A 23,384-nucleotide genomic window follows, 5' to 3' on the forward strand; every position below is an offset into this window, starting at 1 on the left:
TCTCCTCCACAAATATCACCATCTCCTCTTTCCCACTACAGTCCCAGGACACATTCTGTCTTCAGTCAGTGCATATCTATTGAATGGAGAAATGGATGGATGGGATTTGTGAGTAAAGCCAACCAAAGTTCTACCTTAAGGTTTATGATTGACTATTGAATCACTTAGCAGGAGGGAAAGACTAGTTTTAACCATTTTTCTCCACTGATGAAATTAACATTCTCCAACCATCTGAACATAGCATAAGTTGCAGAGTAGAGACCTGCCCCTCCCATTTCTATTTACTTGACCCTCCAGCAGAAAAACAGCCTTGGGAAGTCCAGACTACCAGTCATTGTGTATAGACATTTCATGCGCTTTTTTTTTTTTTTGTTACCCATCTGAGGCTTGGAGAGGTTCTTTGACTTAGGAAGATTGTAGACTATTTCTACTCTACCATTTATCAATTATCAAAAGAAATAATTGAAGATATAGATGTTTGACCCAAGGTTTTCAGGGATGACTGATGGTCGGTTTGTGTCTGTCAGCACTGTGTTCACCTACAGGAGCGCAGAGAATGGCTCAGGATGATCAAAAGGACCAGTGTAGTTCAGAGTGCCTTGTTGTGACAAAGACTGTAATGATGAATGAAAGCTTGCATCAAACATTGATCACCAAATCTCACTTATAAATGAGTTTTCTTTTTGATCGTGACTGTTGATGATATCATTGATTTCTCATGAAAATACTTCATGAAGACTTTTATTACTTCCAGATGTAAGTATGCCCTATCCCTAAAATCTCCCCAATTTGTTCCCTCAAAAAATTAGCTGATGCCTACTCACTAATTCATCTAAAAGACATTACAGTTAATGTCTTTACCTTTAGGTGCCACATTTGAATAGGTCTTGAAGTGAAAATGTGAATAGACACATAATGGCTGGGTAAATAATAGCTAGATAAATAGATAGGTAAATAGACAGACAGACAGACAGATAGAGGTAGATAGATGACAGATAGGTAATTACTAATTTTTCTAAAAAATGAGTGGTAGAAGGCAACTGAAGGAAGGAAGAGTGAATTTTGGTTTACAGTTCTAAGGGAAACACCCCTTCCTAGTAGGGACATCATGGAAACAGGAACACAAAGCAGCTGTCACATTTCATCCAGTCAGGAAGCAGAGAGAGGGGAATGCTGCTGCTAGGCTCATTTCCTCCTGTGTATTGAAGCTGGTCATCCAACCTGCAAGATGATGTGGTCCATGCTTGGAGTCTCTCCTTAGTTAAACCTCCTGAGAAATGACCTCACAGTCACGCCTAGGACTGTGTTTCATAGGTTACTCTAGATCTTGTCATGTAGACAGTGAAGATTAACCATCATTCATAGATAGACAGACAGACAGACAGACAGACAGATAGATAGATAGATAGATAGATAGATAGATATAGATAGTAGGTAGGTCCTCTTGGTAGTTGCAGACAAGCACAGAAAACCAGTATAAAACACTAGTTAGAAGATAAGAAATAGCAGGAGGAAATAGGGCTGTTATTCTTCATCTATTTGAACAGTGTAAGTTTTCTCAGAAGGCTGAGAACTTAGCAGCACAATGAGAAGATATGAGATGCTCAAACAAGGAGTTCAAAAATCTCCACATTGACTAAACAAGTACCAAGCAGAGCAGTGTGACCCATGGAAAAGAGATCCAGAATAGTGAAAAATCCTATGCAAACAAGAAAGAGTCTCCTTCATCTGTGGAAGGAGGTAGCTGGAAGTAGGAACTGGGAAGCTGGGGCAGGAGATGACCTGAGGCTGGGTGGGGAGACATGCAAGATGAAGAAAGCCCATGATGACCTGGGCTTGTGAACATTTCTATGGATACAGATATAGATACAGATAGAGATAGACATAGAGGTAGAGATAGATATCTAAATACCTATAGATACCAGTGCCTTTTCTATCCATGATGTTTGGTAAATAATGTTCAAGAACGAATGGGTCTTTCTGCATACAAGTGTATTTATCCCAGTAAACACTGAGATTCTTAGGTGTTCTTAGTACTCTAACCTATAGAAGAGTCAGTGTGTAGATAACACATGTGCTGCCCCCTTTCTTTCTGTAGTCCTTGTTCATGGTTATTTACAGGCAAATTTCAACACCAGGTTAAAATCACTGCAAAGACTGCTGTAAATACTTTACAATCGGCCTCAGGATAGGTCAGTGATAAGAGGTTCATTATACTCTATGGTCCCCTGTAGGATACATTGGTGAGAGGTACATGTTGTACAGAGGTATGTAAGAAATCTCAGGGGCAGCAAAAGAAACAGGAGAGAGTCACACTTGTGTGAACAGCAGAGGGATTCTGTTTCCTGCAACATCACTCATCTATCTGCCCTTTTTAATTCTTTGCATGTTTTTAGAGGAGTAAGAGCTGGGCATCAAAGTATAGTTTAAATACAAGAGGGATGAGTTGTGGCTGAAGTCTTGGCCAATGGATATAACTTCAGTAAACACAGTTTAGTTGATGGGATGAGTAGCCCTGGGAGATCCCCTGCCATCCTGTAGGGAGTTTCAAGGCTCTCGCAGAACCTGTGTCCACTGAGAATGGTAAACACTTGGTAATGGTAAACACCAAAATGTTAAATGGTGAAAAGAAACGGTAAAACACCAAAAATAGAAGATTGAATTGAGGTCCCAAGATGTTCTTCTCACATGTCTCACACATGTGGCATCTCCCTGTGTTTAGAAGCTCTGGTGACAGGTGTATGTAGGTTCTGGGAAGGAAAGGGAAAGAGATGCGTTACCATGGCAACATACTTCCCTCCATGCAGCAGTGTGAGAAGAAGAGGGGAGCAGGATCAGTTCTCCCCCTGTTGAGTGGGTGTTGAGAATCCCAGCTCCTTAAACACCCCGGTGCTAAATCCACTACTGGGGTATAGACTGGCCCCAGGGGTAGAGCAGAAATGTAAGCTTCCTGGCCTCTGAAGAAGAACTGTGGCCATACATGCAAAGTAGCAACTTTTTCTTTTACTAAAAGAAGCCATTGTGCCCAAATTGAATTAGCCTCTAGAAAGTGTAGAGAAAAGATTATTCATATGAAGCTGCTAAACCTCAGAGAAAAAAAACGTCTTCAGTCCCAGTCTCTCTAAGGGCCTTTCCCTCTTAACTCCTGCTGCCCTCCAAGTTAGAAACACCTCCTGTTCACGTTAGAAACACCTCCTGTTCACGTGCTGTCCCTGCCCTCCAAGTTAGAAACACCTCCTGTTCACGTTAGAGACACCTCCTGTTCACGTGCTGTCCCTGGCAGAGGCCTTCGAAGCATCTAAGCAGCATGCAGGTGTCTGTAGGCAAATCAGGCAAAGCCAAAACAAGTCTAAATGTCAGACAATATGACCCCAGGATGAAAAGGAGGGGAATTATCATAAGAACCAAAGCTGCCATGTGAGATACATGCCCGTAATTCTCTTTGTCTTTTTGGAGCAGCTATATCGAGAGATTAACATAGCATGATGAGCTGCTCACATGTTACTGTGTACCAATGGGCAAGCCATAGCATGAGTGTGTCCAAGAGTCAAGACACAGGAAATGCACTCAACAAAGGCCACTCCCTTAGGTACTTCCTCCAGCCCTGGCCACATGCCAGAGAGCTGCTTTCTACCTCAGTATGTTCCTGTGCATTTTCTAGAACAGTCCATGAGATACTATGGGAAGCGTAGTATACTTCCAGGGTTCTCATTTTATTCCTTCTTTTTAGGTTTGTGGTGATTTCTCACTCTGGTTCTCTTTGAGACTCCCCAATGGGGAATGTTATTAAAAATCTTGACTTGCTTGCTTTTTCTGTACCGTGTTGTCTGGACAAGTCTTATTCATTCTATAACTGGTGTTTTGTTGAGTTTTGGGAATGTGTGTGTGTGTGTTCAAGGTTTTTAGAAAATACATGCTTGGTGGATATTGTCTCCAATTTAGTTGCCTGTCTTAATGCCTGTGCACTGCATGTGTTAAAAAGCTCTCAGAGGCCAGAAAAGAGGGCCAGACCCCCCCTGGAGCTGGCGTTCAGACACATGGGTCGTCTAGATAAGTAGGCAGTGTTCCTAACTGTTGAGCCATCTCTCCAGCCTTTGGAAAGTGTCATTTGGCAGGTAAAAGGTGTCCTTTGATGGTATGTAACCCACATTAGTTTTCTTACATGTCCTATCATGGTGACACAGTTCAAGCGTCTTTGATGGTATGTAACCCACATTAGTTTTCTTACATGTCCTATCATGGTGACATAGTTCAAGCATCTTTCATAAGATCCCAAGCTTTCCTCCTTCCCTCCAGGCCATCACAAACAGATCAAATTTTGAATTGGAGTCTATGGCTTCTTTCATGATATTTCTTTATGTGACAGGAAGTTCATTCTTTTGCATATGGCTGTCTGATTATTGCAAAACCTTGTTGTGAGATGTGGCAGCAGTGCGTGCTACACAAGTCTCTCCGTAGTTCACACTGCCAGCAAGTATCAGAACAGCTGATCCCAAGTGGGACTCTTTGAGCCAGACTGGAAATAAGGACAGCTGCAGTCAGCCAACAGACTGTGGAATAAACAGTGTCAACTCCACACAGGGACACTCTCCTGCACGGTGGCCAAGTTGTCCTCCTGTTTAAGACACAATATCCATGTTGAGAAGTCTGTTGAAAAGCTACCAAAGAGAAGCTGAGAGATGACTTGTCTGTAAACTGCCTGTCTTGCAAGCAGGAAAACGATAGCCTGATCCCTAGAACCCATGTCTAAACCATATGTGTGATGCACACTTGTAATCCTAGGCTGAAAAGATAAAAAAATAGTAAATCCCTGGTGTGCACTGGTCAGCCCACCTCAGCTAGATGGTGAGAACCATACCAGAGAGAGACTATCTCCCGGAAGGCACAGTGTACGATGTCCTGAAGAAGAACTCTTGAAGCTATACTCTGGCTTCTATACAAATATCCTTGCAAACATGCAAGAATACAGGTACATACGCATGCACTTGCACACAGGCATACAAATATACAAAATGTGAAGGACAGTTAACACTGAATTCCAGAGAAGTTGCCATGTGGCATTCATCTGGGCAGGATGAATCTAATCTCCACAGTCCATTGCCCATGCAGTTGCTAAGTGATGTTCCTATAGGTGACTTCTATGATATCACTCCTCTTTTCTTTTTTATGATTTTCCACATTATAATTATATAATTCTTCCTTCCCTTCACTCCCTCCAAACCCTCCCTCACACCCCATTGCTCCTCTTTTCTTTATTGGAAGCCTCCAGCAGGCCTGTGCTCCAGCCCTAGAGGATGTCAGCCACGTCTGAGCTTCTACCATTCCCAGAAGATAGCGGGGCCCCTATGTCTCATCTCGTTCTGTCCCTAGCTGTGGTCCTCCTGGCAGCCTCCTGTCTCTCTGGTTGTCAAATACCTGTTCACTGTTGCCATGGGAACATTTCCTTTGTGGCACTGAGAGTTCCTGCCACTGAGCACATGTTTGACAGTGAGTAGGGTCAGCGGGACTTCCCTCCAGGCTTGGCTTCCAGGCCCAGCCCTGATGGAAGCCTGCTTGGGTCTGGAGCTACTGTAGCGGTCCAACATCTGCCTAGAGTAAAGAGCTCTTGAGAGCTGGGTAATGAGTGTGTACACTGTGAGCGAATGTGTGTTTACTCCCACTCACCTGAACTTCAAGGAGTGGCTTTAATTCCACACTGAATGTTGCCTTTATGAAGATGATTGCCTTTCAGCTGTGGGAAGCACCTCCCTGCCTCCTTTCAGAGAGCACCTGGCTACCTATGCTGTCATGATGTCTCTGCCTTGCTGGGGAGCAGCCGAAGGCCTGTACCCTTGAGAATCAGTGCTGGCTTTACCCACCCCCCCATCAGAGGGTTATCCTGTTCATTTCCATCTCTTCTGCTTTCCCCATGAAGCAACCTTTTAGTTAAGCTTCAGCTCTGTTCCTAGATAACCCTGGTGTTTCCCACACTCTTGACCCAGTGTCTGGAGATTCTGTCAGATACAGATAGGATGTCACGCATCGCCTGCTGTGGCGTGGCTGGGGCTTGTCCCCAGTTGAAGTCATGTGAGGTTCACTTCCTCACTGTGGCAGTGTGGAGTGGTGGGATCTCATGGGAAGGACTTTGGTCACAGGACAGGCCTCATGCACAGACCAGCGCAACCAGTGGCCTGGAGTGAGTCCCCTTCCTCAGAGAGCTGGGGTAATCCAAAGTACTGTTTGCTATTCATTTCTCGTGCATGCCTGTGAAAAATGGCCTGACGAAAACAGCTTGAAGAAGGAGAAGGTTTGTTTTGGCTCACAGTTTCAGGGGTTTCAGTCCATGGCTCTCTGACCCGCACACTTGGGCTGAGCGTCATGTTGGTGAGGGCATGTGGTAGAAGACATGCTTCTCCTCGTGTTCAACAGGAAGCAGAAAAACACAGGGAAATGCCTGAACTCAAGGCTGTTTCCTCCTTCTCTCTTTTCTCCATGGGGCTCCCACCTGCAGGGAGGGCATGCCTACATTCAGACCAAAACTTCCTCCCATTCTTCCTCTCTGGAAACACTGGGTCATACAGAGCCACCTGTGACTTACAGATACTCTCTCCCGTGTAATGCTAAATCAGACAGGTTCACAGGGAAGCTTCCATTGCGATGGTGCTCCAAGATCTGTCTCCTCTTCTGCCTTTCTTCCACGTCCCGCCATGATGCCTGTACCAGAAGCCAAGCCAGTACTGGCGCCGTGAGCTCCTGAACCACGAACCTCTTTCCTTTCTGACTTACCAGTGTCCAGTTTTCTGTTAGAGCCACAGAAGACGGCTGAGGTCCTGCGGGGTTCCACCCCCTCCATGCTGCCCTCCTCTCTCAGCGTTGGCCTCGTCATGGAGCTGACCTGTAACCAGCTGTGCCTTGTTCTTGAACTTGGTGTATAGTTAGGTCACCTACATTTCTGTAACTAGGGCAGAGCCCAGTGCATTGTGGTATCTGCAACACCAAGCAGGGCTGCAGAAACATTGAATAGCAGCATCTGGCTTTCTGTCTGAGCTCGGGAGTGGCCTTTTTCTGGAATACCTGCTCGTCAGGGACATTCCTGATGCACGCTGGTGTAAGCAATGAATTTTCCAGGAACGGGTAAGATAAAACATTCCCCCAAAGCCATCCATGCTCCACTGTTGGCTGTTGGAGATCACAGGGAAGGAGAGTTGTGGGTGGTATCCACTGACCCAGTTCAGTCAGCTTCATCTATAATGAAGCCCTTTGACACATCGATATCCTCATACCAAGACGACCATTTGTTCTGAATAAGAATCAATACTGTTCAATTAATATAGATTATGTCACCACCAGTTAATTTAGGATGTCATTGCTTGGCAGTTCATATCCTGACCTGGTTGACCCTAATGATATTCACCCAGAGGACTCACCATTAGTACAGAACAGGGAAAGTACCAGAATTTCCCACCTCCTGGGAAGATCTGAGAATTTATCCCACCAGAACAGTAGGCCCTGCAATGGAGCCCTTCCCTTCAAGAAGCTGTCAGGACTCACATCCACTGATGACATCGCTGGCACCTTGGGAAGAAAGCAAATCTATGTTGAGCATTGCCTGGAATTGGTTCTCACTCTGGGGGACTAATGAATCAGACACCTGTAGATGCTTCGGCGCACAAGCATCCTGGCGTACAAGCCCCACAGCAAAGGGGCTGGCAAAGCTATTTTCTTCACAGGCACAGTTGATTTCTTTTTTGTCATTTTTACTTCTAATGTTTTTAAAGATATATTTTATTATTTATCTACATGTTTGTGGTGTGTGTGCTTGTGGTGTGTGTGTGTGTGTGTGTGTGTGTGTGTGTGTGTGTACATGTGAGTGCAGGTACCCACAGAGGCCAGAAGAGGGCACCAGAACCCCCAGAGTTGAAGTTCTAGGCAGTTGTGAGCTTAACTGGGAACTGATGTCCTATCCTATGAAAGCTAATAGCAAGTGGGGTTAGAGGGTTGGCTTGGTGCTGTGAGTGCAAACTGCTCTTGCAGAGGAGCCCCAGTCACACAAGTGTGGTTGCATGTGTTTCCAAAGGATCCCCGTGCTCTCCCTCCTCTGATTTATGGAACGAGGCTTTCAGTCTCCACCTCAGCATGAGAGCTGGGTGGATACCAGCCTGAGGGGATGGGCTAATGACTTGGCCATTTATGTTATGTCCATGCCTTTTAGAGTCCAAAGCCCCCTTCCTTGGCTTTCTCTGGTACTCCAGCCCTAGAAGCAAGCCTCAGTTTCCAGTGGCCATCATTGGGGTCGTCACAAATTCTCTGGCGTTTGTCCCTCACCTGGTCCATCAGTATGCCAGGAAATTTCTCCATTCTGACTTTATCTTAGTACACAGAAGATGCTAAGCTGCCAAATGTTTACTGCTTTGGGCAGGTGACTATGTGGACAGGACACTGTTGTAAGGAGAGAGAACTTCCCACCCTCCTGCTAAGGGTCCTAGCCATGGATAACCACAGAACCAGATTCCATTTGAAACAATAGCCGTTGACTTTCCCTCCCCCAGCTAGTGACATCCTTTCTAGACTAACAAAGCCTAGTTATAGGTCCAGCATCTCTGGCAGTCCAACAGGCTTCATACTCTAAGTAAAAAGATAAATGGGAATTCTGGGTTATGGTGGAGACTTGCTTCCTAAAGTGAAGTTTTCCAGCCAGTTGGGGTCGGTTACTTGTCTTGTCTCTTTGCTCTGATGAATGCCTGACATGGCAGTGCAAGAAAGGAAAGTCCATGCTGGTTCCCAGTTTGAGGGTGCAGTCCCTCACAGTGGAATAGCAGTGGCAGCAGGCGCTTGAGGTGGCTGGTGACAGAGCATCCACTCTCAGAAAGCAGAGAGAAATGAACTCACCTGACGTGTGCCTATTTATTTAGTCCATGTGCCTAGGTCATGAAATGGTGCCACCCATTCAAAGGAGTCTTTCTACTTCAATTTGCCTAAGCTAGTTAGACCTCACAGACATGCTGAAAGAGTCACTTAGCTAGAGAATCCCTCACAGGTTTGCAGAGTCCCAACTAAGCTTCATGCTACCCTCATCTAGGCGGGGCCAGTCGTTGGTTCCTTGGTTCCTTGGTTCCTTGGTTCCTTGGTTCCTTAGTTCCTTGGTTCCATGGACCCTTCTTCTACATTCATACCATCCTTGCTAGGAGCCAGAAAATATTCTTTTTTTAAAAAGGTTAATCTTACTTTTAATATATATATATTATGGTTATGTATACATGTAGTTGATTATGTGTGAGTTTATATGTTTATGTTTCCTTGAGTATGTACACAGAGAACAGTGCCCATAGAGCCTAGAACAAGGCATAAGATCCCCTAAATCTGGAGTTATAGGAGGGTGAGGGGCCCCAAACTGGATGCTAGTATCAAACTCAGGTCTTCTGCAAGAAAAGTACACATTCTTAAGGACTGAGCCATCTGCCCAGCCCCTGGGACATGGTTTTCAGCGTATGTCCCCTGTTGTCCTTTAGCAAGCTGAGATTCCTTAGAACAGCCAATAGAGCTAATTTTCTTTTTCTGTCCCCACCTTTATACAGAGCTGTACTACTATTGCTGTAATCTTGGTCCTTGCTAGATTATTTTGGGAAGCTTAAGCCACTGTACAACAAGGTTCCCGAGAATGACAGATATTTTCACTCACATTCTTATATCTATGAGACGAGTCAGACATAGATTTTGATCTTCAAACACTTCCTAGACCTTCAGAAAATGGCATTTAAATGTTTAATACTAGTACTCTGTTGACATGAGACACATTTGCTCCTGACAGCACCAAGCTTCCAGAAAAAACGTTGGGCACCAATGTCACTCCTTCTGGAGTCAGTCTCTCCTCATCTAATGACCTCTTGGCAAACAAATGCCCCCACTGCTAACTTTGGACATGCTGTCCTACTATGCTTGCAGGAGATAATTTAGAAGACTGCTGAACCTTGCCAAGTCAGGGTAAGACAGCCTTCCTACCTCACTGCTTCTGTGTTGGTCAGTCTGATACTCTAGACCTTACCCAAAGCTGGTTGCCCTTATGCTGCTGTGAGATATTGGGTGACTGTCCAGGCAGCCTGCTGTTTCTGTCTTTGCTGCACCTTTGGAAGTCGTTCACTTACACTTCCTCCCTACCCTATCCTTCTCAGGTCTTTGATGAGGCTGAAGATTAGACTGTCACAATTATTGTTCTCTCTCCCTACATAGGTACAAGACTAAACTTTCCAGCTTAGGACAGCTCTATAGTAATCTCTGTTATGTCTTCACCCTAGGACTTGCCATTTGCTCTTGTTGTTTACTGGCTTTAGATCTTGAGGGAGTGTGTTCATACTTCTCCTTTTCCTAGTGCATACTTGAATTTTGCCATCTTTGTATATCGTTTTGTATAAAGTGTATACCTTTTCTTTAAACTAAAAGGGGTTTGTAGGGAGGGATCTTACTAGGCACCTGTGGCATTGACCACAATGGGCATGGTCACAGGTATGTACATGGGGTGGGATATAGACCCGAGGAGAGGCTGGCCATGTGCTCTTGGGGTTCCGGTTGTGTCCCAGAGAGAGCTGATACTCCATGCTCAGAGCACTGACCCTGGGATATCAGTTTCTCATGTAAGTGATTTTCTCTTCAGTAAAATTAACTTACTAATAAAATTAACTTACTTCATCCCAGTCCTGTGTACTATAATTTGTACTGCAACATTTACATACTGCCAGGGCTTTCATTTGTTCCCAAATGTCAACTAACGGCTAACACGCAGAGGCAGGTGCTGGCACACAGGCACACCAGCAACTTGGCTTTCTCCTGCTGTGGACACAGGCCAGGGCTGGACTTCAGCAGTGGATGGAATACTTGTCAATGGGAATGTCAGAAAGGTCAGAAACATGTGGGTTCAAGTTCTGGTTTTCCAAGTGCCTAGGGGTAGGTGACATTGATTACCATTACCAAAATTACCTCACTTGGCAATGTGAGTGAACAGTCACTGTATTCACTCACTTTTTTTTAGAACATTAAGTATGGGAATGAACTACATTCATCAAGTGAGTGCTTACCTGAATGCTAATTTCCCAGCATTTGAGCACAGTTATTTGTGTTGATGATGAGGTTACACAAATAGCATCAGACTGTGTCATGGGGAGATGACGGTTGCTGTCTTCAGCTCAGATTCCTGTGTCGGGAGCAACAGTTTCCTTGGTCTGACTTTGCATGTCTTCTCACCATCAGCAGAGGGACAGTCATGTTGAACAAAATCAGAGGTCATGGCCTCATCACCACAGGTCTGTCTTGAGCCCCTGGACTCTTTGCAGAAGCCATCAGAGTGTGTGGGCCTGGTTCAGGACACTTGTCATGTGAGCTTGTCATGACGTCTTCTGAGTGTGCAGTCAAATGCCACCAGCAGTGCATGGCACCAGTCTCTTCTCTGTGTCCCAGGAAAGGAGCCCTGGGAAGATACTCATTTCCTTTGCTGATCTTTTTTCTGTTCAGCCACATAGCTTTACCTTCTCTTATGCGCTCTGGCCCACCCGATCCTCATCAGGACCCTGCAGTGAGGGAAGCGATGCTTGGGGCTGATGAATGAGCCCCACTCTGTGGAAGCACCTTGTGGCCGAGAAAGCTCCAGAAGTTTGACTGTAGGTTACCTTGAGTAGTCCAAACAGGCATTAGACACGCACCAAGCTGCTTCCTGCTGAGGGAGTATGGGGTGGGAAAGTGGGGATGTACATTCCTTCTCTCCTCAGCTTTGAGCGGTCACTCGGGGCTGGGCTCACTGTCCATCATCTAACATGGAAGGCATCCATCCACATGGGCCAAAGTGATCCAGAGGAGGATTCAGTGGTTCACAGGAACTTGTATAGCATAGCATAGGATATCTTAGAACTCACTGGGTAAACTGCTCTGGCTGCAGACTTGTAGCATTCTTCTGACTCCCCGATGGTTACATTTGCAGGTAGGTATAAACCACCAAACCAGGTAACTATGGGCCTCTAATATCAGGAGTGACTTACCTACCATCTTTAGCCCACCCTTCCATGCATCAGCAACAGGAAACCCCAAAGAGGCTCCTTGGAAGGTTGCACAGGGACATGCCAGTGCAGCTCTCCAGGAACAGGTGAAATTCCCATGCAGCAAGTCACCATGGGGATGGATGGGCAGCTGGCTTCTTTTGTGCTGTTATTTATTCTACAGGGGACGGTGTGCTTAGACAGGAACAGAGGCAGTTCAGGTGGCCAGCCTACTCCAGCAGTCTTAGAGGTGTATGTAGACCAGGTCTACACAGAACAAACAGTGTACACCTTCATCCTCTGATCTACTCAGATGCAGTGAGAGCCCCTATTTCAGGCCCACTGAGAATACAGCATGGGCCACTGTGTATGTCTTTGTTCGGTGGTCACCTCAGTCTGTACAGTTTTATCAACATCTTTGCTCAAGACCACGGTCATGCAACCCCTGACCCTCAGTTAACCCTCTCAGACATGTTTACATCTTTTATTTTTGTTTTATACTTTTATATGCCGTATGCTATATTTCGGTCAGTCATCCCTCATTTCCCTTGTTTCTCCCTCCCCTTAACTAGGCCCTGATCTACTTTCATGCCTCCTTCATATGTGGGCTCAATGATTTCTCTTTCCATCAGGGCTGTTCACAGGAGCACGGGTGAGGGGCTGTTCACAGGATCACGGGCACCTTATCAATGGCTACACCACTGAAGAAAACGATAACCACCAACTGAATATGAATCTTCAGGAAGGAGCAGGGCCTTGGGACCCCCTTTCTTGAGCTGTGGCAGAATGTTGACAGGCCCCACCTTATGCAGGTTTCACAGCTGCAAAGAGTGCAGTGGCCATGTTGTGCCTAGAAGACAGTTCCTCATCTCTCCATCCTTCCTCAGGCTCTGACGTTCTCCCTGCTCCATTCCCTGTGGTGTTCCATTAGCTTTGGCAGGAGAGACACAGGCATCTCACTTAGGGTTAAGCACTCCATGTTTCATTTCTCGGCATCTTGACTCACTATGGTGTACAGTAACCTCCACCCCCTGCAAGAGAGGCTTCTCTGACAGAAGCTGACAGCAGTCAAGTCTATGAGGATTAACATATTTAGAGGGCAGTTCTAGAATCACATCATGTCCATTTAGCAAAACAACAGCCGTAGTTTCCCAGCTAGAGCCTGTGACCTCCCCAGCCACAGGCTTTTGACCAGGTTTACAGTACTATCCTTGAATGCCTTCCTGGGGAGTGGGCATCAAATCCAACCCGAAAGCAGTTAGTTAGACCCATGGCAGACTTGCCAGTGTTGCCTTATGGGCTCATCTCGCCTGGCCAGGCTATATGTCACACATACAGTCCATTGCTGTTGACTACACTTGTCTCCAGCAGCCTGTGAAACACTTTCCAGCACCATGAAAGCTAGCAAGCAGGGAGGAAGCTTCAAGGCCAGTTCCAGCTTGATTTTTCTGTCATGTAACCCAGGTGTCTTCACCTGTAGGGTCTAACCATCTAGATGTAGTAGGTAACTAGGAGCAGTGATAATATCTTATAGGAGGCAGAAGCTCGGGAGACCTCCCTGTGTTTACACTTCCATTTTAAAAACAATCCGAATCCCTTCCCCCCACCCACTTAAAAATTTTAAATTCAGCTTTGTATATTGAGCTAACTGTGAACTTATAGACATGTGTAATATTTAACACAGAGAGATCAGGCTCCCCCAAAGGTAGCTTTGCACAACTAGAGTTCAGCCTTATCCATCCCCACCAAAATTCATGTTGCCTCCCCCTCCACTGATGGCAATGACGAATCTGGTCTCATAGTTATACAAGTGGGAGCACACAGCGGACAGCCTTTGGGAGATCTGTATTCTTCTCTCAGGGCCTTCCTTGGCAATGGCCTTTTTATGCTCACTCTTGGAAAGACCCTGAGCTAGTGACCTCAAGTCAAGAAACCCAGGTTTCTGAACCACACGTACACCTCCCTCGTTTAAAAGATGAGACCTACCGTGCACTGTGGGTTTAAGTGTAATTCACAGACAGACTCATGCAGGCACAGACAAAACTGGAGAGGGAGTTGGCTTCCAGTTCCAAACCCAGGGCATCATCTGTCATGAGATCAACTATGTAAATGTGTAAACGTGTATCACTTCTCAGTTTCAAGATTTTTTTTTTTTTGCTGTTTCTTCTTTCTGTTTTGTTTTGTTTTTTAAGACAGGTAACAGCTCTGGTTGTCCTGGAGTTTGCTCTTGTAGACCAGACTGTCCTCAGACTCACAGAGATCTGCCTGCCTCTACCTCCTGAGTGCTGGGATTAAAGGAATGCGCCACCACTGCCCTACATGATATCTTTTTTCCAGTCATCTCCAAAAAGACTCTTTGTCACCCATCCTTTCTGGCCAATGGGAAAGATGGCATCTACTCGTGGGGTCCTCTACTCCTGCTCCAGGCCAGCTCAGCACAAGGGTGACACAACCCTTTCAGGCTTCAGTGTGCCCTGTTTGTTTATGTATATTTGAGTCTGAGACCTATCATGTTTCTGGCTTTTCTCTGATAGATTCCTAGTTTGCCCACAGCTGGACATCCCATCTCTTCTCAAATGCTCGTCTTCATTCTCCAGGTAGACTCTGCCTACGGGAACTCAAACAGCTGGCTTCTCTGACCCTAACCCCTTTCCACCAGCACGTCTATACCCATCTGCCCTCTCATGTTCTTCCCTACATAAAAGCCAGCTCCCTTGGTCCCTCAGCTTTTACTTGCCCTTGGGATGTAAAGTGGTATAGGGGAGCTGTGTGCTAGAGAAGGCAAGAACAGGAAGAGGGTGGCACCTCGCTGGCCAGAATCTTAGAAGCTTATACATTGTTTGTCATGATGTATATAGACTGGTTTGTCTGAGTTCATGGCTTCTCTAGAGAGTCCTGTCTCTGACTCCACCCGTCACCTCATGGTCTAACCTGTCCAGCCGAACAATATGGCGTCCTGCACGGTTAGCCATTTGCACGCCAATGTCTTCTCATCAGCATCTCAGGAATTTGATGAAATGCCCTAGGAAAATAAAATATGTGACTAGAGGCTGTACTTGGGAGTGGCAGAAGAATTCTGGGGGGAGGCTGAAGAAGTGGGTTCCTCACAAGTCAAATAAATGGACCAAATGAAATTAAGTGCTCACTTTAACATGGGTGCCCCTATGCTATCTGAGCTTCATGTCAGTCGTTGTATGTGCGTGTGTATGATAGTAGTGTAAAGACTTGAATTTGCAGGCATGAGTGCATGTTCATGTAGAGGCCTTTGTCTATCACTCTCTGCCTCATTTTTTGGACACAAGATCTCAATAATTCATTGAGACTTGCTGTTAAGAACAACAGGGCTCCTCCTGTCTCTGCCTTGCCCTAGAACTGAGATTCTAGGTGCGTGCTGCCACACCATCTTTGCTTTTAATGTGGGTACCGAGAATCTGAACTCAGATCTTGATGCTTGTGTGGCAAGTGTGTTACTGAAACGTCCCTTTACATTGCCTCCCACCACTTAGTCATTTACTTGATAATACTCCAAAGATCAAGTACCCAGACTCCTCTCAGATAATTCTTGGATACTACAACCAAAGCTTGACACGCCATGGAGGAAAACCAAAGTGCAGAAATGTGTTCCTGTCCCCAAGACCAGCTCCTGGACGCGATGTAGCAGATCCACAGCAGAAACTGTGTGCTCAGGTTTTGAAAAGCTGTAAGAGAAATACCAAGACAGCTGTGAAGCAGCCATTGGCAAAGCCCAGGAGCACACCCATGGAACATGGGTGTAAAACTTCCCACAGACAGACGGGCTATTTAAAGTCCAGCTCTCAGGACCACAGGAAGACCGCAAAGATGGAGCCATGTGCATTTTCTGACATCTTAGATTCACAACTGGTATATTCTTTGTTTCCAGGCAGTAAAGGCTGAAGTATTTGGAATCTGTAATGTTACCTGTAGATTTCATTGAATGTACTTGTCATTTTACATGAAACAGAAAAAAGGGGAAAACATTGAATATCCAGCCTTCAGGGCTCAGCTACTCAGAGCTCATCGACAGTCACCTGAGAGAGCAGAACTTTTTAAGGCTGTATTGTTACTTTTATTTTCCAAAGAGCAGAACACCCCTACACAAGCTCATTTGAGGTTACAGCTGGAGAGTTGTCACTCAAGTATAAACATGAATGTTATTTTTAATTTTTAGATTTACATTTATGTGTATGTGTGTGCCCATGCAAGCATGCACCCTTTAGAGGCCATAGAGATCAATGGTTGACCTGGAGCTGTAATTGACAAGCATCTGTTTTAGCTGAGCAATGCCAGGGCTGGGAACCGAGCACTGATCCTGTGGCAGGCAGGGTGTCCTAACCACAAAGCCATCTCCCCAGCCCCATGTATTGATTTTTAAATGAATTTCTATTAATTTCTATAAAATTAGACCCAGAATAGACCTTCAGACACATACTCTTATATTAACATTGAAGAAATGTAACTCCGATAATCTGCTTTGTATAAGAATTTGTAGGAAAAAAATTTATCTTTTAATGTCGTACCATCTGTTTCCAAGAACAGTTTCTTCTAGTTTTCTACATGTACAAGTCATCTTTATTTCCTATTCCTGTGGTGTGACCCAGCAAGGAGACATTGGTTGGTGTTTCCTCATTCGTTTTAGAAACAACAGCAAAAGCATAAGCCTCATAAACGTTTGCCGGCATGCCTCGATTTCTAGCAGTGCTGTGGTTAGAAAAGACTCGCTGGTTCTTCTGGCCCCGTCATAACTATCACAGACTTCCCCACAGGAATCTTCATGGCGTATGCAGGAATGCAGAAACGAAAGCTTCAGACATTAATCTTAGGTGGGAGTTGTCTAGAGAAAATGAAGTTTCTCCTTGGCCAGGTATAAAGCTAACCTCTGCTCAAGATGGCTGCCTTCCTTGCTTGTATAGGAATTCCCTGCAGGATGTGAAGAGCCCACATAATCCAAGCTATGGAGTAGCTTGCGGCATCCAGAGAGCAGGGCTGATTCAGCCCACCCGGAAAGCACCTGGTGCCGTTCATCACTGCTCGTCATACCCAGCTCTGTCCAGCGTAATTAATATTAAGCAACTGCTATGTACTTACCTAATTTGCAGAATTGATCAGACGTCTCAAAAGCTTCATTTCCCCAACAAAAGAAAATGGAGTGCTCTGTGCAAAGGTTAAGTGCACGGTTTAATTGCCGATTGTGCCTTAGGAGCCTATTGTGAACCGATCACAGTTTGAGGGGATGCACGGTCAGGGGAATGCGTTTTCAGTTTTAACCATTAAGAAGTCAAATCCTGGAGCTGAAGTGAAGAAATGGGGCAGTCTCTGGATTTCTGTCTCACCAGCATGCCATTGTCTCCCTCCTACACACTACCTCTAGCTCAGAATTTAGAATGTATTAAAAATGCAGAGTTTAAAGATTCCTTCCTTACCTAAATAATTCATCTGAACCCGGCAGACTGTAAAATATCAGAGAGACCAATCACGCATAGCATCAGGGTATTTGGGGTATTTACTGCTCAAGACAGAGGACACGGCAACCTAACAGAGTCTAATAAAATTAATTTGGGTCAAGGAAGAGCATTTTTACAGCAATCATTTCTGACAAAGGCATTTAAGGAAGTACCTGGCAGGAAGTGAAGACTGTCAGATTTCCTGGGATGGCTGGAAAGTAATTGAAACACACTACAGTTTGTTCCAGGCAGGACTCAGGGGTGGGGGGTGGGGCGTCTTGGAGGTCCTGAGGCAAGAGATGTATGCTGTTCCCCCTGAGAGAATGGTTAGGCTTCAGAGGCAGGCATTCTCCTTCATGCAAAAGTTGCCCCGTTCGTGAGAGGTGTTTGACAAGTCAGAGCACCCACTGGGTCCTCTGTTTCTGTCTTAATTTTCTTTCCACTTAGCTGTGACAAAACATGTGACAAAAATTGTTCAGGTGAGGGAGGGTTTACTTGGTTACAGCTCATCGTTATGGGGAAATTGAAGCAGCCTGTCACATCCACAAACAAGGACAGGGAGCGAATACATCCATGCTTACTCAGGCCTCAGCTCACTTCCTCTGCTTTGTACACTGTGCGGCCCCATCCCAGGGAATGGTGGCACCTGCAGTGGATAGGCCTTTCCACCCCAATGAATGCAGTCAAGGTAACCCAGGGAATGGCGGCACCTGCAGTGGATAGGCCTTTCCACCCCAATGAATGCAGTCAAGGTAACCCCCACAGATTTGCACGCAGGCCCAACTGATCTAGACAATCTGTCATTAAGACTTCCTTCTTAGGTAACTTCAGTTTGCATGAATCTGACAGAAATTGCTGTCAACACCCCCTAGGCCACAGCCTCTCCTTCTTGCTTCATCTTGTTGCTGTTTTACAAAAGGTTGTCCAAGATGTCCATGCTGAGGCCATTTTGATTTGGAAACCTCCATCTTGTGCCTATGTCTCCCTGTGACTTTCTTTATATTCTCTTATCCTCTGAGTTTCACAGGTGAATAGAGATTTCTGGAAGAAGATTAAATACCTTCAGGGACATGTACCTCCGTGGAGAGCATCATATCTGCATGCTCCGGGTCCTTGGTTTTGTCCCCAGCACTGAAAATGTTGAAATTCCCAGACATTTGGGAGCAAGCTGAAGTTGGGGGAGAAAGGCCGTCTTCAGAGTGGACAGGGAAGGACACAGTGAGCTAAGAGGTGCTATCTTTCCACGCATCATAAAGCAATCTCTTAGTCATGGAGAAGCCTCATCACAAACCACCATGGATTGCAATCATCTTCCTCTCCATTGAGTTCAGAGAGGTCCTTGAGCTTCCTGACTGCTCCAGCACATGGCTTGGTCAGGATTCTAAGAGTGGAGCAGACATCATTGCCACAATAATGACTGCCTTTGTGTCTAGAATAGAAATCTTAGGATGGTATTACTCAAGCTTACATTGCCAGAGGAAGAATGAGACAGTCAAATGGCATTGACACCTAGTCAGCAAGAGAGAACACTAGCAGATGTCCATCAGATCCCAGTGGGCACTTCACTAAAGCAACAGGACTTCTGGGAGGGGAGTTCTAAATATGGGCTATAGGGTGCTGTCTGGAACAGTCCTCCTGGTTCAGACTTTGATCTCTCTGCCTTGGTTGAAAATACACACACACACACACACACACACACACACACACACACACACATACACTGGATGGGGGAGCACTAACTGATGATGTTTCTGGTGATCATCCCAACTCCAACTGATTAGCCAAATGATAGAGAGAAGCAGAGATTGGTTGGAAGAAATGGATTGATGGGAAATGGGTCCTGTAAAAGATCGGTCCTTGAGATTGTCCATTTGCCCCTGCCAGGGAAGAACATGTGTGGACCCTTTAAACTTATTGTCCTCCCAGGCTTTCAGAAACCCACTCTGACACCTGAGACATAACCCCATAGATATCACCGTAGATACTGTGTTCCAAAGAGCATCAAAGATCTCCCCAAGCAAACCCATTCCTTCACCAGCCCGCCATGGTTCCTAGCATTCTCTCATGGGATGATAGGCTAAAGCAGAGCCTAGAAGCTGAAAAAGTGGGTATGGATCTTATTTTTTCCTACCCAGGTAGTTCACACAAGACAGTACAAAATGGTGATAACCTGCCTCACACTCCTGCTGAAGGGTTTCATGCCCAAGCACACATCCAGCATGGAAACCAGGGTGCGGAGTGTTGGACCCTGCAGCATAGTAGGACAATTTCATTATCTAAACCCCAGTTACTGTCTGGCAAGTGGAAGACAGCAAAACCCAGATCATGAGGAAGTTAGGAAAGTCACCTCCAGTTTCTGCCCTATCCCAAGGAATTGAGCAGAAGTGTTTGGGGAGGGGAAGGAAGAAAGAGCCTAGATTTGATGGGTGTGAGTGGCTTTGAAGCCACAAATGCAGAAATCCATTCTAAATTGATCAAATTGTCTACAATTAGATCAGAGACCATTGACAATGGCCACTGTGCAAATTGTGTGACTGCAATCATCACGATCAGAGGTTCTACACACCCCTGCATTAATATCATCAAGTTTGAGCCTAGAAAAATCTTTCATGAAATGTATGTTCTGGCCCATAGTGGTCTCACAGCTATTGCCCATACCTGGCACGATATATGTTCAACCAAGTCCTCTCAGTTGCCACATGTCTGTACACTATGGAGATATGGCAATATGGTTGTCCTAAGATGTTCCTTTTGACACCTCTTGTTTGATGTAGGTTGTCTTGGGGAATTAGGATCTCAGAGATATCCTGCTCATCCTGTTTCTTGGAACACAGTCTATCCAGCAGATACTGGAATGGGTGTGGCAGCATGCAGCCTAGTGGCCAGTCTACGATGCTTGAGAGAGGAGCTGTGACAACAGACAGATCCTATTTCCGCTCTTCACAATCTAACCATTGGCGTGTGCTTTTGCTGACTTCTCCAGTGCTTGGGCTCTTTTAGACTCTGAGGGAGGTTTTTTTCAGAACCCAAATGCATTCTATTTCCACCTTCTAAGCTAAAGGAAGGATTGGGCTGCGGCACCCACAAGTCAGTATCCATGACTGTCTCTGGTCCCCGTGGCACTCCAGATTTCCCACAAGATTCCTCTCAAGGTCTACACTGGGAGATGAGGCCAACCTACCCTGAGACCATTTCTGCCAATGCAAACCTTGTCCTTATTTTCAAACTACATGAAAATCCTCTCTGAGTTTCTTGGTAAGCTTGGCACATCTCACCCAGATACAAGGGGTGTCCAGGACAGGTGTAGACACAAAACATACAGGCTAGGAAACTTGCCTGTGTCACAATTGCCCTGTAAATTGTGGACATCGAGTATTAAATCACCCATCCTTGAGCAACCACCTTTTCTCTGTGGAGCGAACTTCAATTGAAGAGAGCTGTAATGAGCCTTATCATATTCTTATGGCCGCATGCTCTAGAAGACACCAATTTTCCAATTTTTGGGCCATTTCCTTGGCATTTTCATTTCTCATATTTTTTCTACTTCTTATACCTCTGTTTAAATGTCAGATACGTTGCCTATATCACTGCAGCAGTCCCTGGGAAAATAAAGATATCTGGCCTCTAGGAGCTCTGAGGGGAACAAAGAGAAACAAATGAGACCAGTATGTACAAAACAGGGCTCCATTTGCATGAAATGTCTGCTATGAGAATGCTAACATGCCCAGTTCTGCCTCCATTGTCAAAACACTACCAGCAAGAGCAGGCGACTCAGGAGCCATTCATCCCAAACCCAGAGGTGATGACACAGGACGAAGGCCCGGACAGCAAAGAGCATGGAATTAACAGAGCAGTATATCTGGGATGATAATTGGAAAAAAAATGTGTTTTCTGAACATCTATTCCATGATCAGAATGGGAACAAATATTCTATTTACTGACTTACTCTATGGAAAAGGTTAACTGCTATATAGTCGTACATAGGTAAGAAAAATCCTTGTCTTGAAAATCTTGTCCAGCTGGAAGAGGACTTGTGATAGTTGCCATCATGCAGTGTGGCCTGTGCCGTGGCACAGACCAGTGCAGGAATGGGGGTGGTGGAGGATGATGAGCCAGGAGCACGGTGCACCTTGAGCAAAGGGCTTCCCTGAACTAGTGTCCAAAGTCCAGCTCAGCCTGTGGGACTCACAGGGAGACTCAAGAAGTCGCTCTACAAAGATCACATTAAAAAAGCATATGTGAGCAACCAGGCCAAGGCCTGTCCAGGGAGTCTGATCAGAGATCAAGACAGGTCCCAGTGGTGACAAATATGACATGGATTCCCAGACTCTTTTTAGCTCTATTTCTATTTGTGAGTCTAGACAGTAGAGGGGCAGGTTTCCAGCCCTCCCGCCAAGAAACAGCTGACAAGAGCTGAAGTTAGACACTGTCCATTTCCACAGCTGATATACCATACAGTGCTTGCAGTTGTTTTTGTTTGTTCTTGTATTTGTTTGTTTTGTTTTGTTTTTCTCTTTTGACTCTTTGGGGCCCACCACCCATCTCCCAAATAAATCACACAGAGGCTTATTCTTGCTTATAAATGGTATTGAGGAACCAGGTTTCCCTTGGGAAGCTCAGCAGCGTGTGACTGACAATAAAGGTGAATGACACAGGACAGACTGGTGGTGAAGACCTTCTACTAGTCATCAAGGTCGGGAGATGACTTGGCCTTAATAACAGCAAGAGACACCAATCTTCCACACTTAATACATAACCTTGATAATCAAGGAATGTCCTATGAACCATGTCCCAGCATCCCTTGAAAGTCTTTGTAGGCACGGGTCCCCCCTCCCACCAGGCAGGATGAGTTTGAAGAGACTCAGAGGAGATCCCCAGACCTCCAGTTTGCACCTTGCAAGGGTGTCCTGGGCCTGTATCCTTGCCTATCTCTGGGCCACTGGGTTCTTTGGCTAAGTCATCTACCCAGCCTAGTGAGGTAGGAGAGAACCACTGTAGTCAGTTTGCTGAGAGTGAAGCTAAAACTTTCAACGATCAAGCAAAACAGCTATCCAGTCTCTTAGGGAGCGGCTCCTTTTCAGTGAGGTAACCAAGGGGGCAGTCCTGGGTTCATTCAAAAGTTACATTCTCTGGTCCTCCCGATCCTTTGCTCTGCCTGGGACCACAGCTTGAGGCATTGTAAGCACAAGGCCCAGGTAGTTTCTTTCTGAGCATGTGACCAACAGCAGAAGTCTAAGCATCCTGGCAGGAAACCTCCATCCATCTCAGAGGAAACAACAGAAATGGAAGCTCTGGAAAGAGGGAGAGGGAGGCCTCTTGGAATGTGAGACTGAAGTGTGCCCTCTCTACCCACAGCTTTGGCCAGCTGCATATCTTTCTGTGTAGTATCATGGCTTCCCTCTGAAAAAGCAACGGGAAAGCATGTATTTGAGAATCCAGAATCAATGCTGTTACCATGGGAAATGATAGGACTGGTTAAGGAATGTCTAGAGTAGTGGGAATGAAGAGCTGATTCTCAGAGCATTGTCACTCTTGTCCAGGGGACTGGGCAGGACAATGGAGGCTTATGGTTCCTATCTGGGATGGATAGAGGAGGAGTCTGCAATGTGCTTACAAATGTTTGCTGAGCTTCTCTTTAAGAGAGGTTTTGGGAAGAATTGGGGTTGATCATTGTGCTACAAAGAAGCAGGTAACATGGGGAGATGACACCACATTCATCCACAGCACTGAGACTCCAGAGATAATGTATTATCCTTGGACAGGAGAACCTGTGCTGGACACAGTTGCATCCTGGGATAAAGTAGACTTTATAGCATCATCATCATTGTTGGAAGCAAGTTTTATTGTTGTTGTGGTCTACAAATTACAGAGGCCCCCTGAGTATTAGGCTAGACTGGCATTTTATCTGATGGTGTGTCCATAC

General features: G+C 45.6%; 1 protein-coding gene and 1 long non-coding RNA gene across 5 annotated transcripts in view; one reads left to right on the forward strand and one right to left on the reverse strand.

Annotated features, from left to right (window-relative positions):
* The window catches only part of Dpp6 (dipeptidyl peptidase like 6), an 890,647-nt gene that overhangs the window by 333,021 nt on the left and 534,242 nt on the right, over positions 1-23,384 (forward strand). The gene's annotated exons all lie outside the window — the stretch shown is intronic.
* Positions 14,914-17,345, reverse strand: LOC121137277. Its single transcript, XR_005874533.1, has 3 exons — positions 17,106-17,345; positions 15,540-15,697; positions 14,914-15,021 (listed from the first exon to the last, which is right to left on the reverse strand). It is a non-coding gene; the product is annotated as an uncharacterized LOC121137277 (long non-coding RNA).

The sequence above is a fragment of the Mesocricetus auratus genome, unplaced genomic scaffold, assembly GCF_017639785.1.
Source record: "Mesocricetus auratus isolate SY011 unplaced genomic scaffold, BCM_Maur_2.0 Super-Scaffold_100676, whole genome shotgun sequence".
Lineage (NCBI taxonomy): Eukaryota > Metazoa > Chordata > Mammalia > Rodentia > Cricetidae > Mesocricetus > Mesocricetus auratus.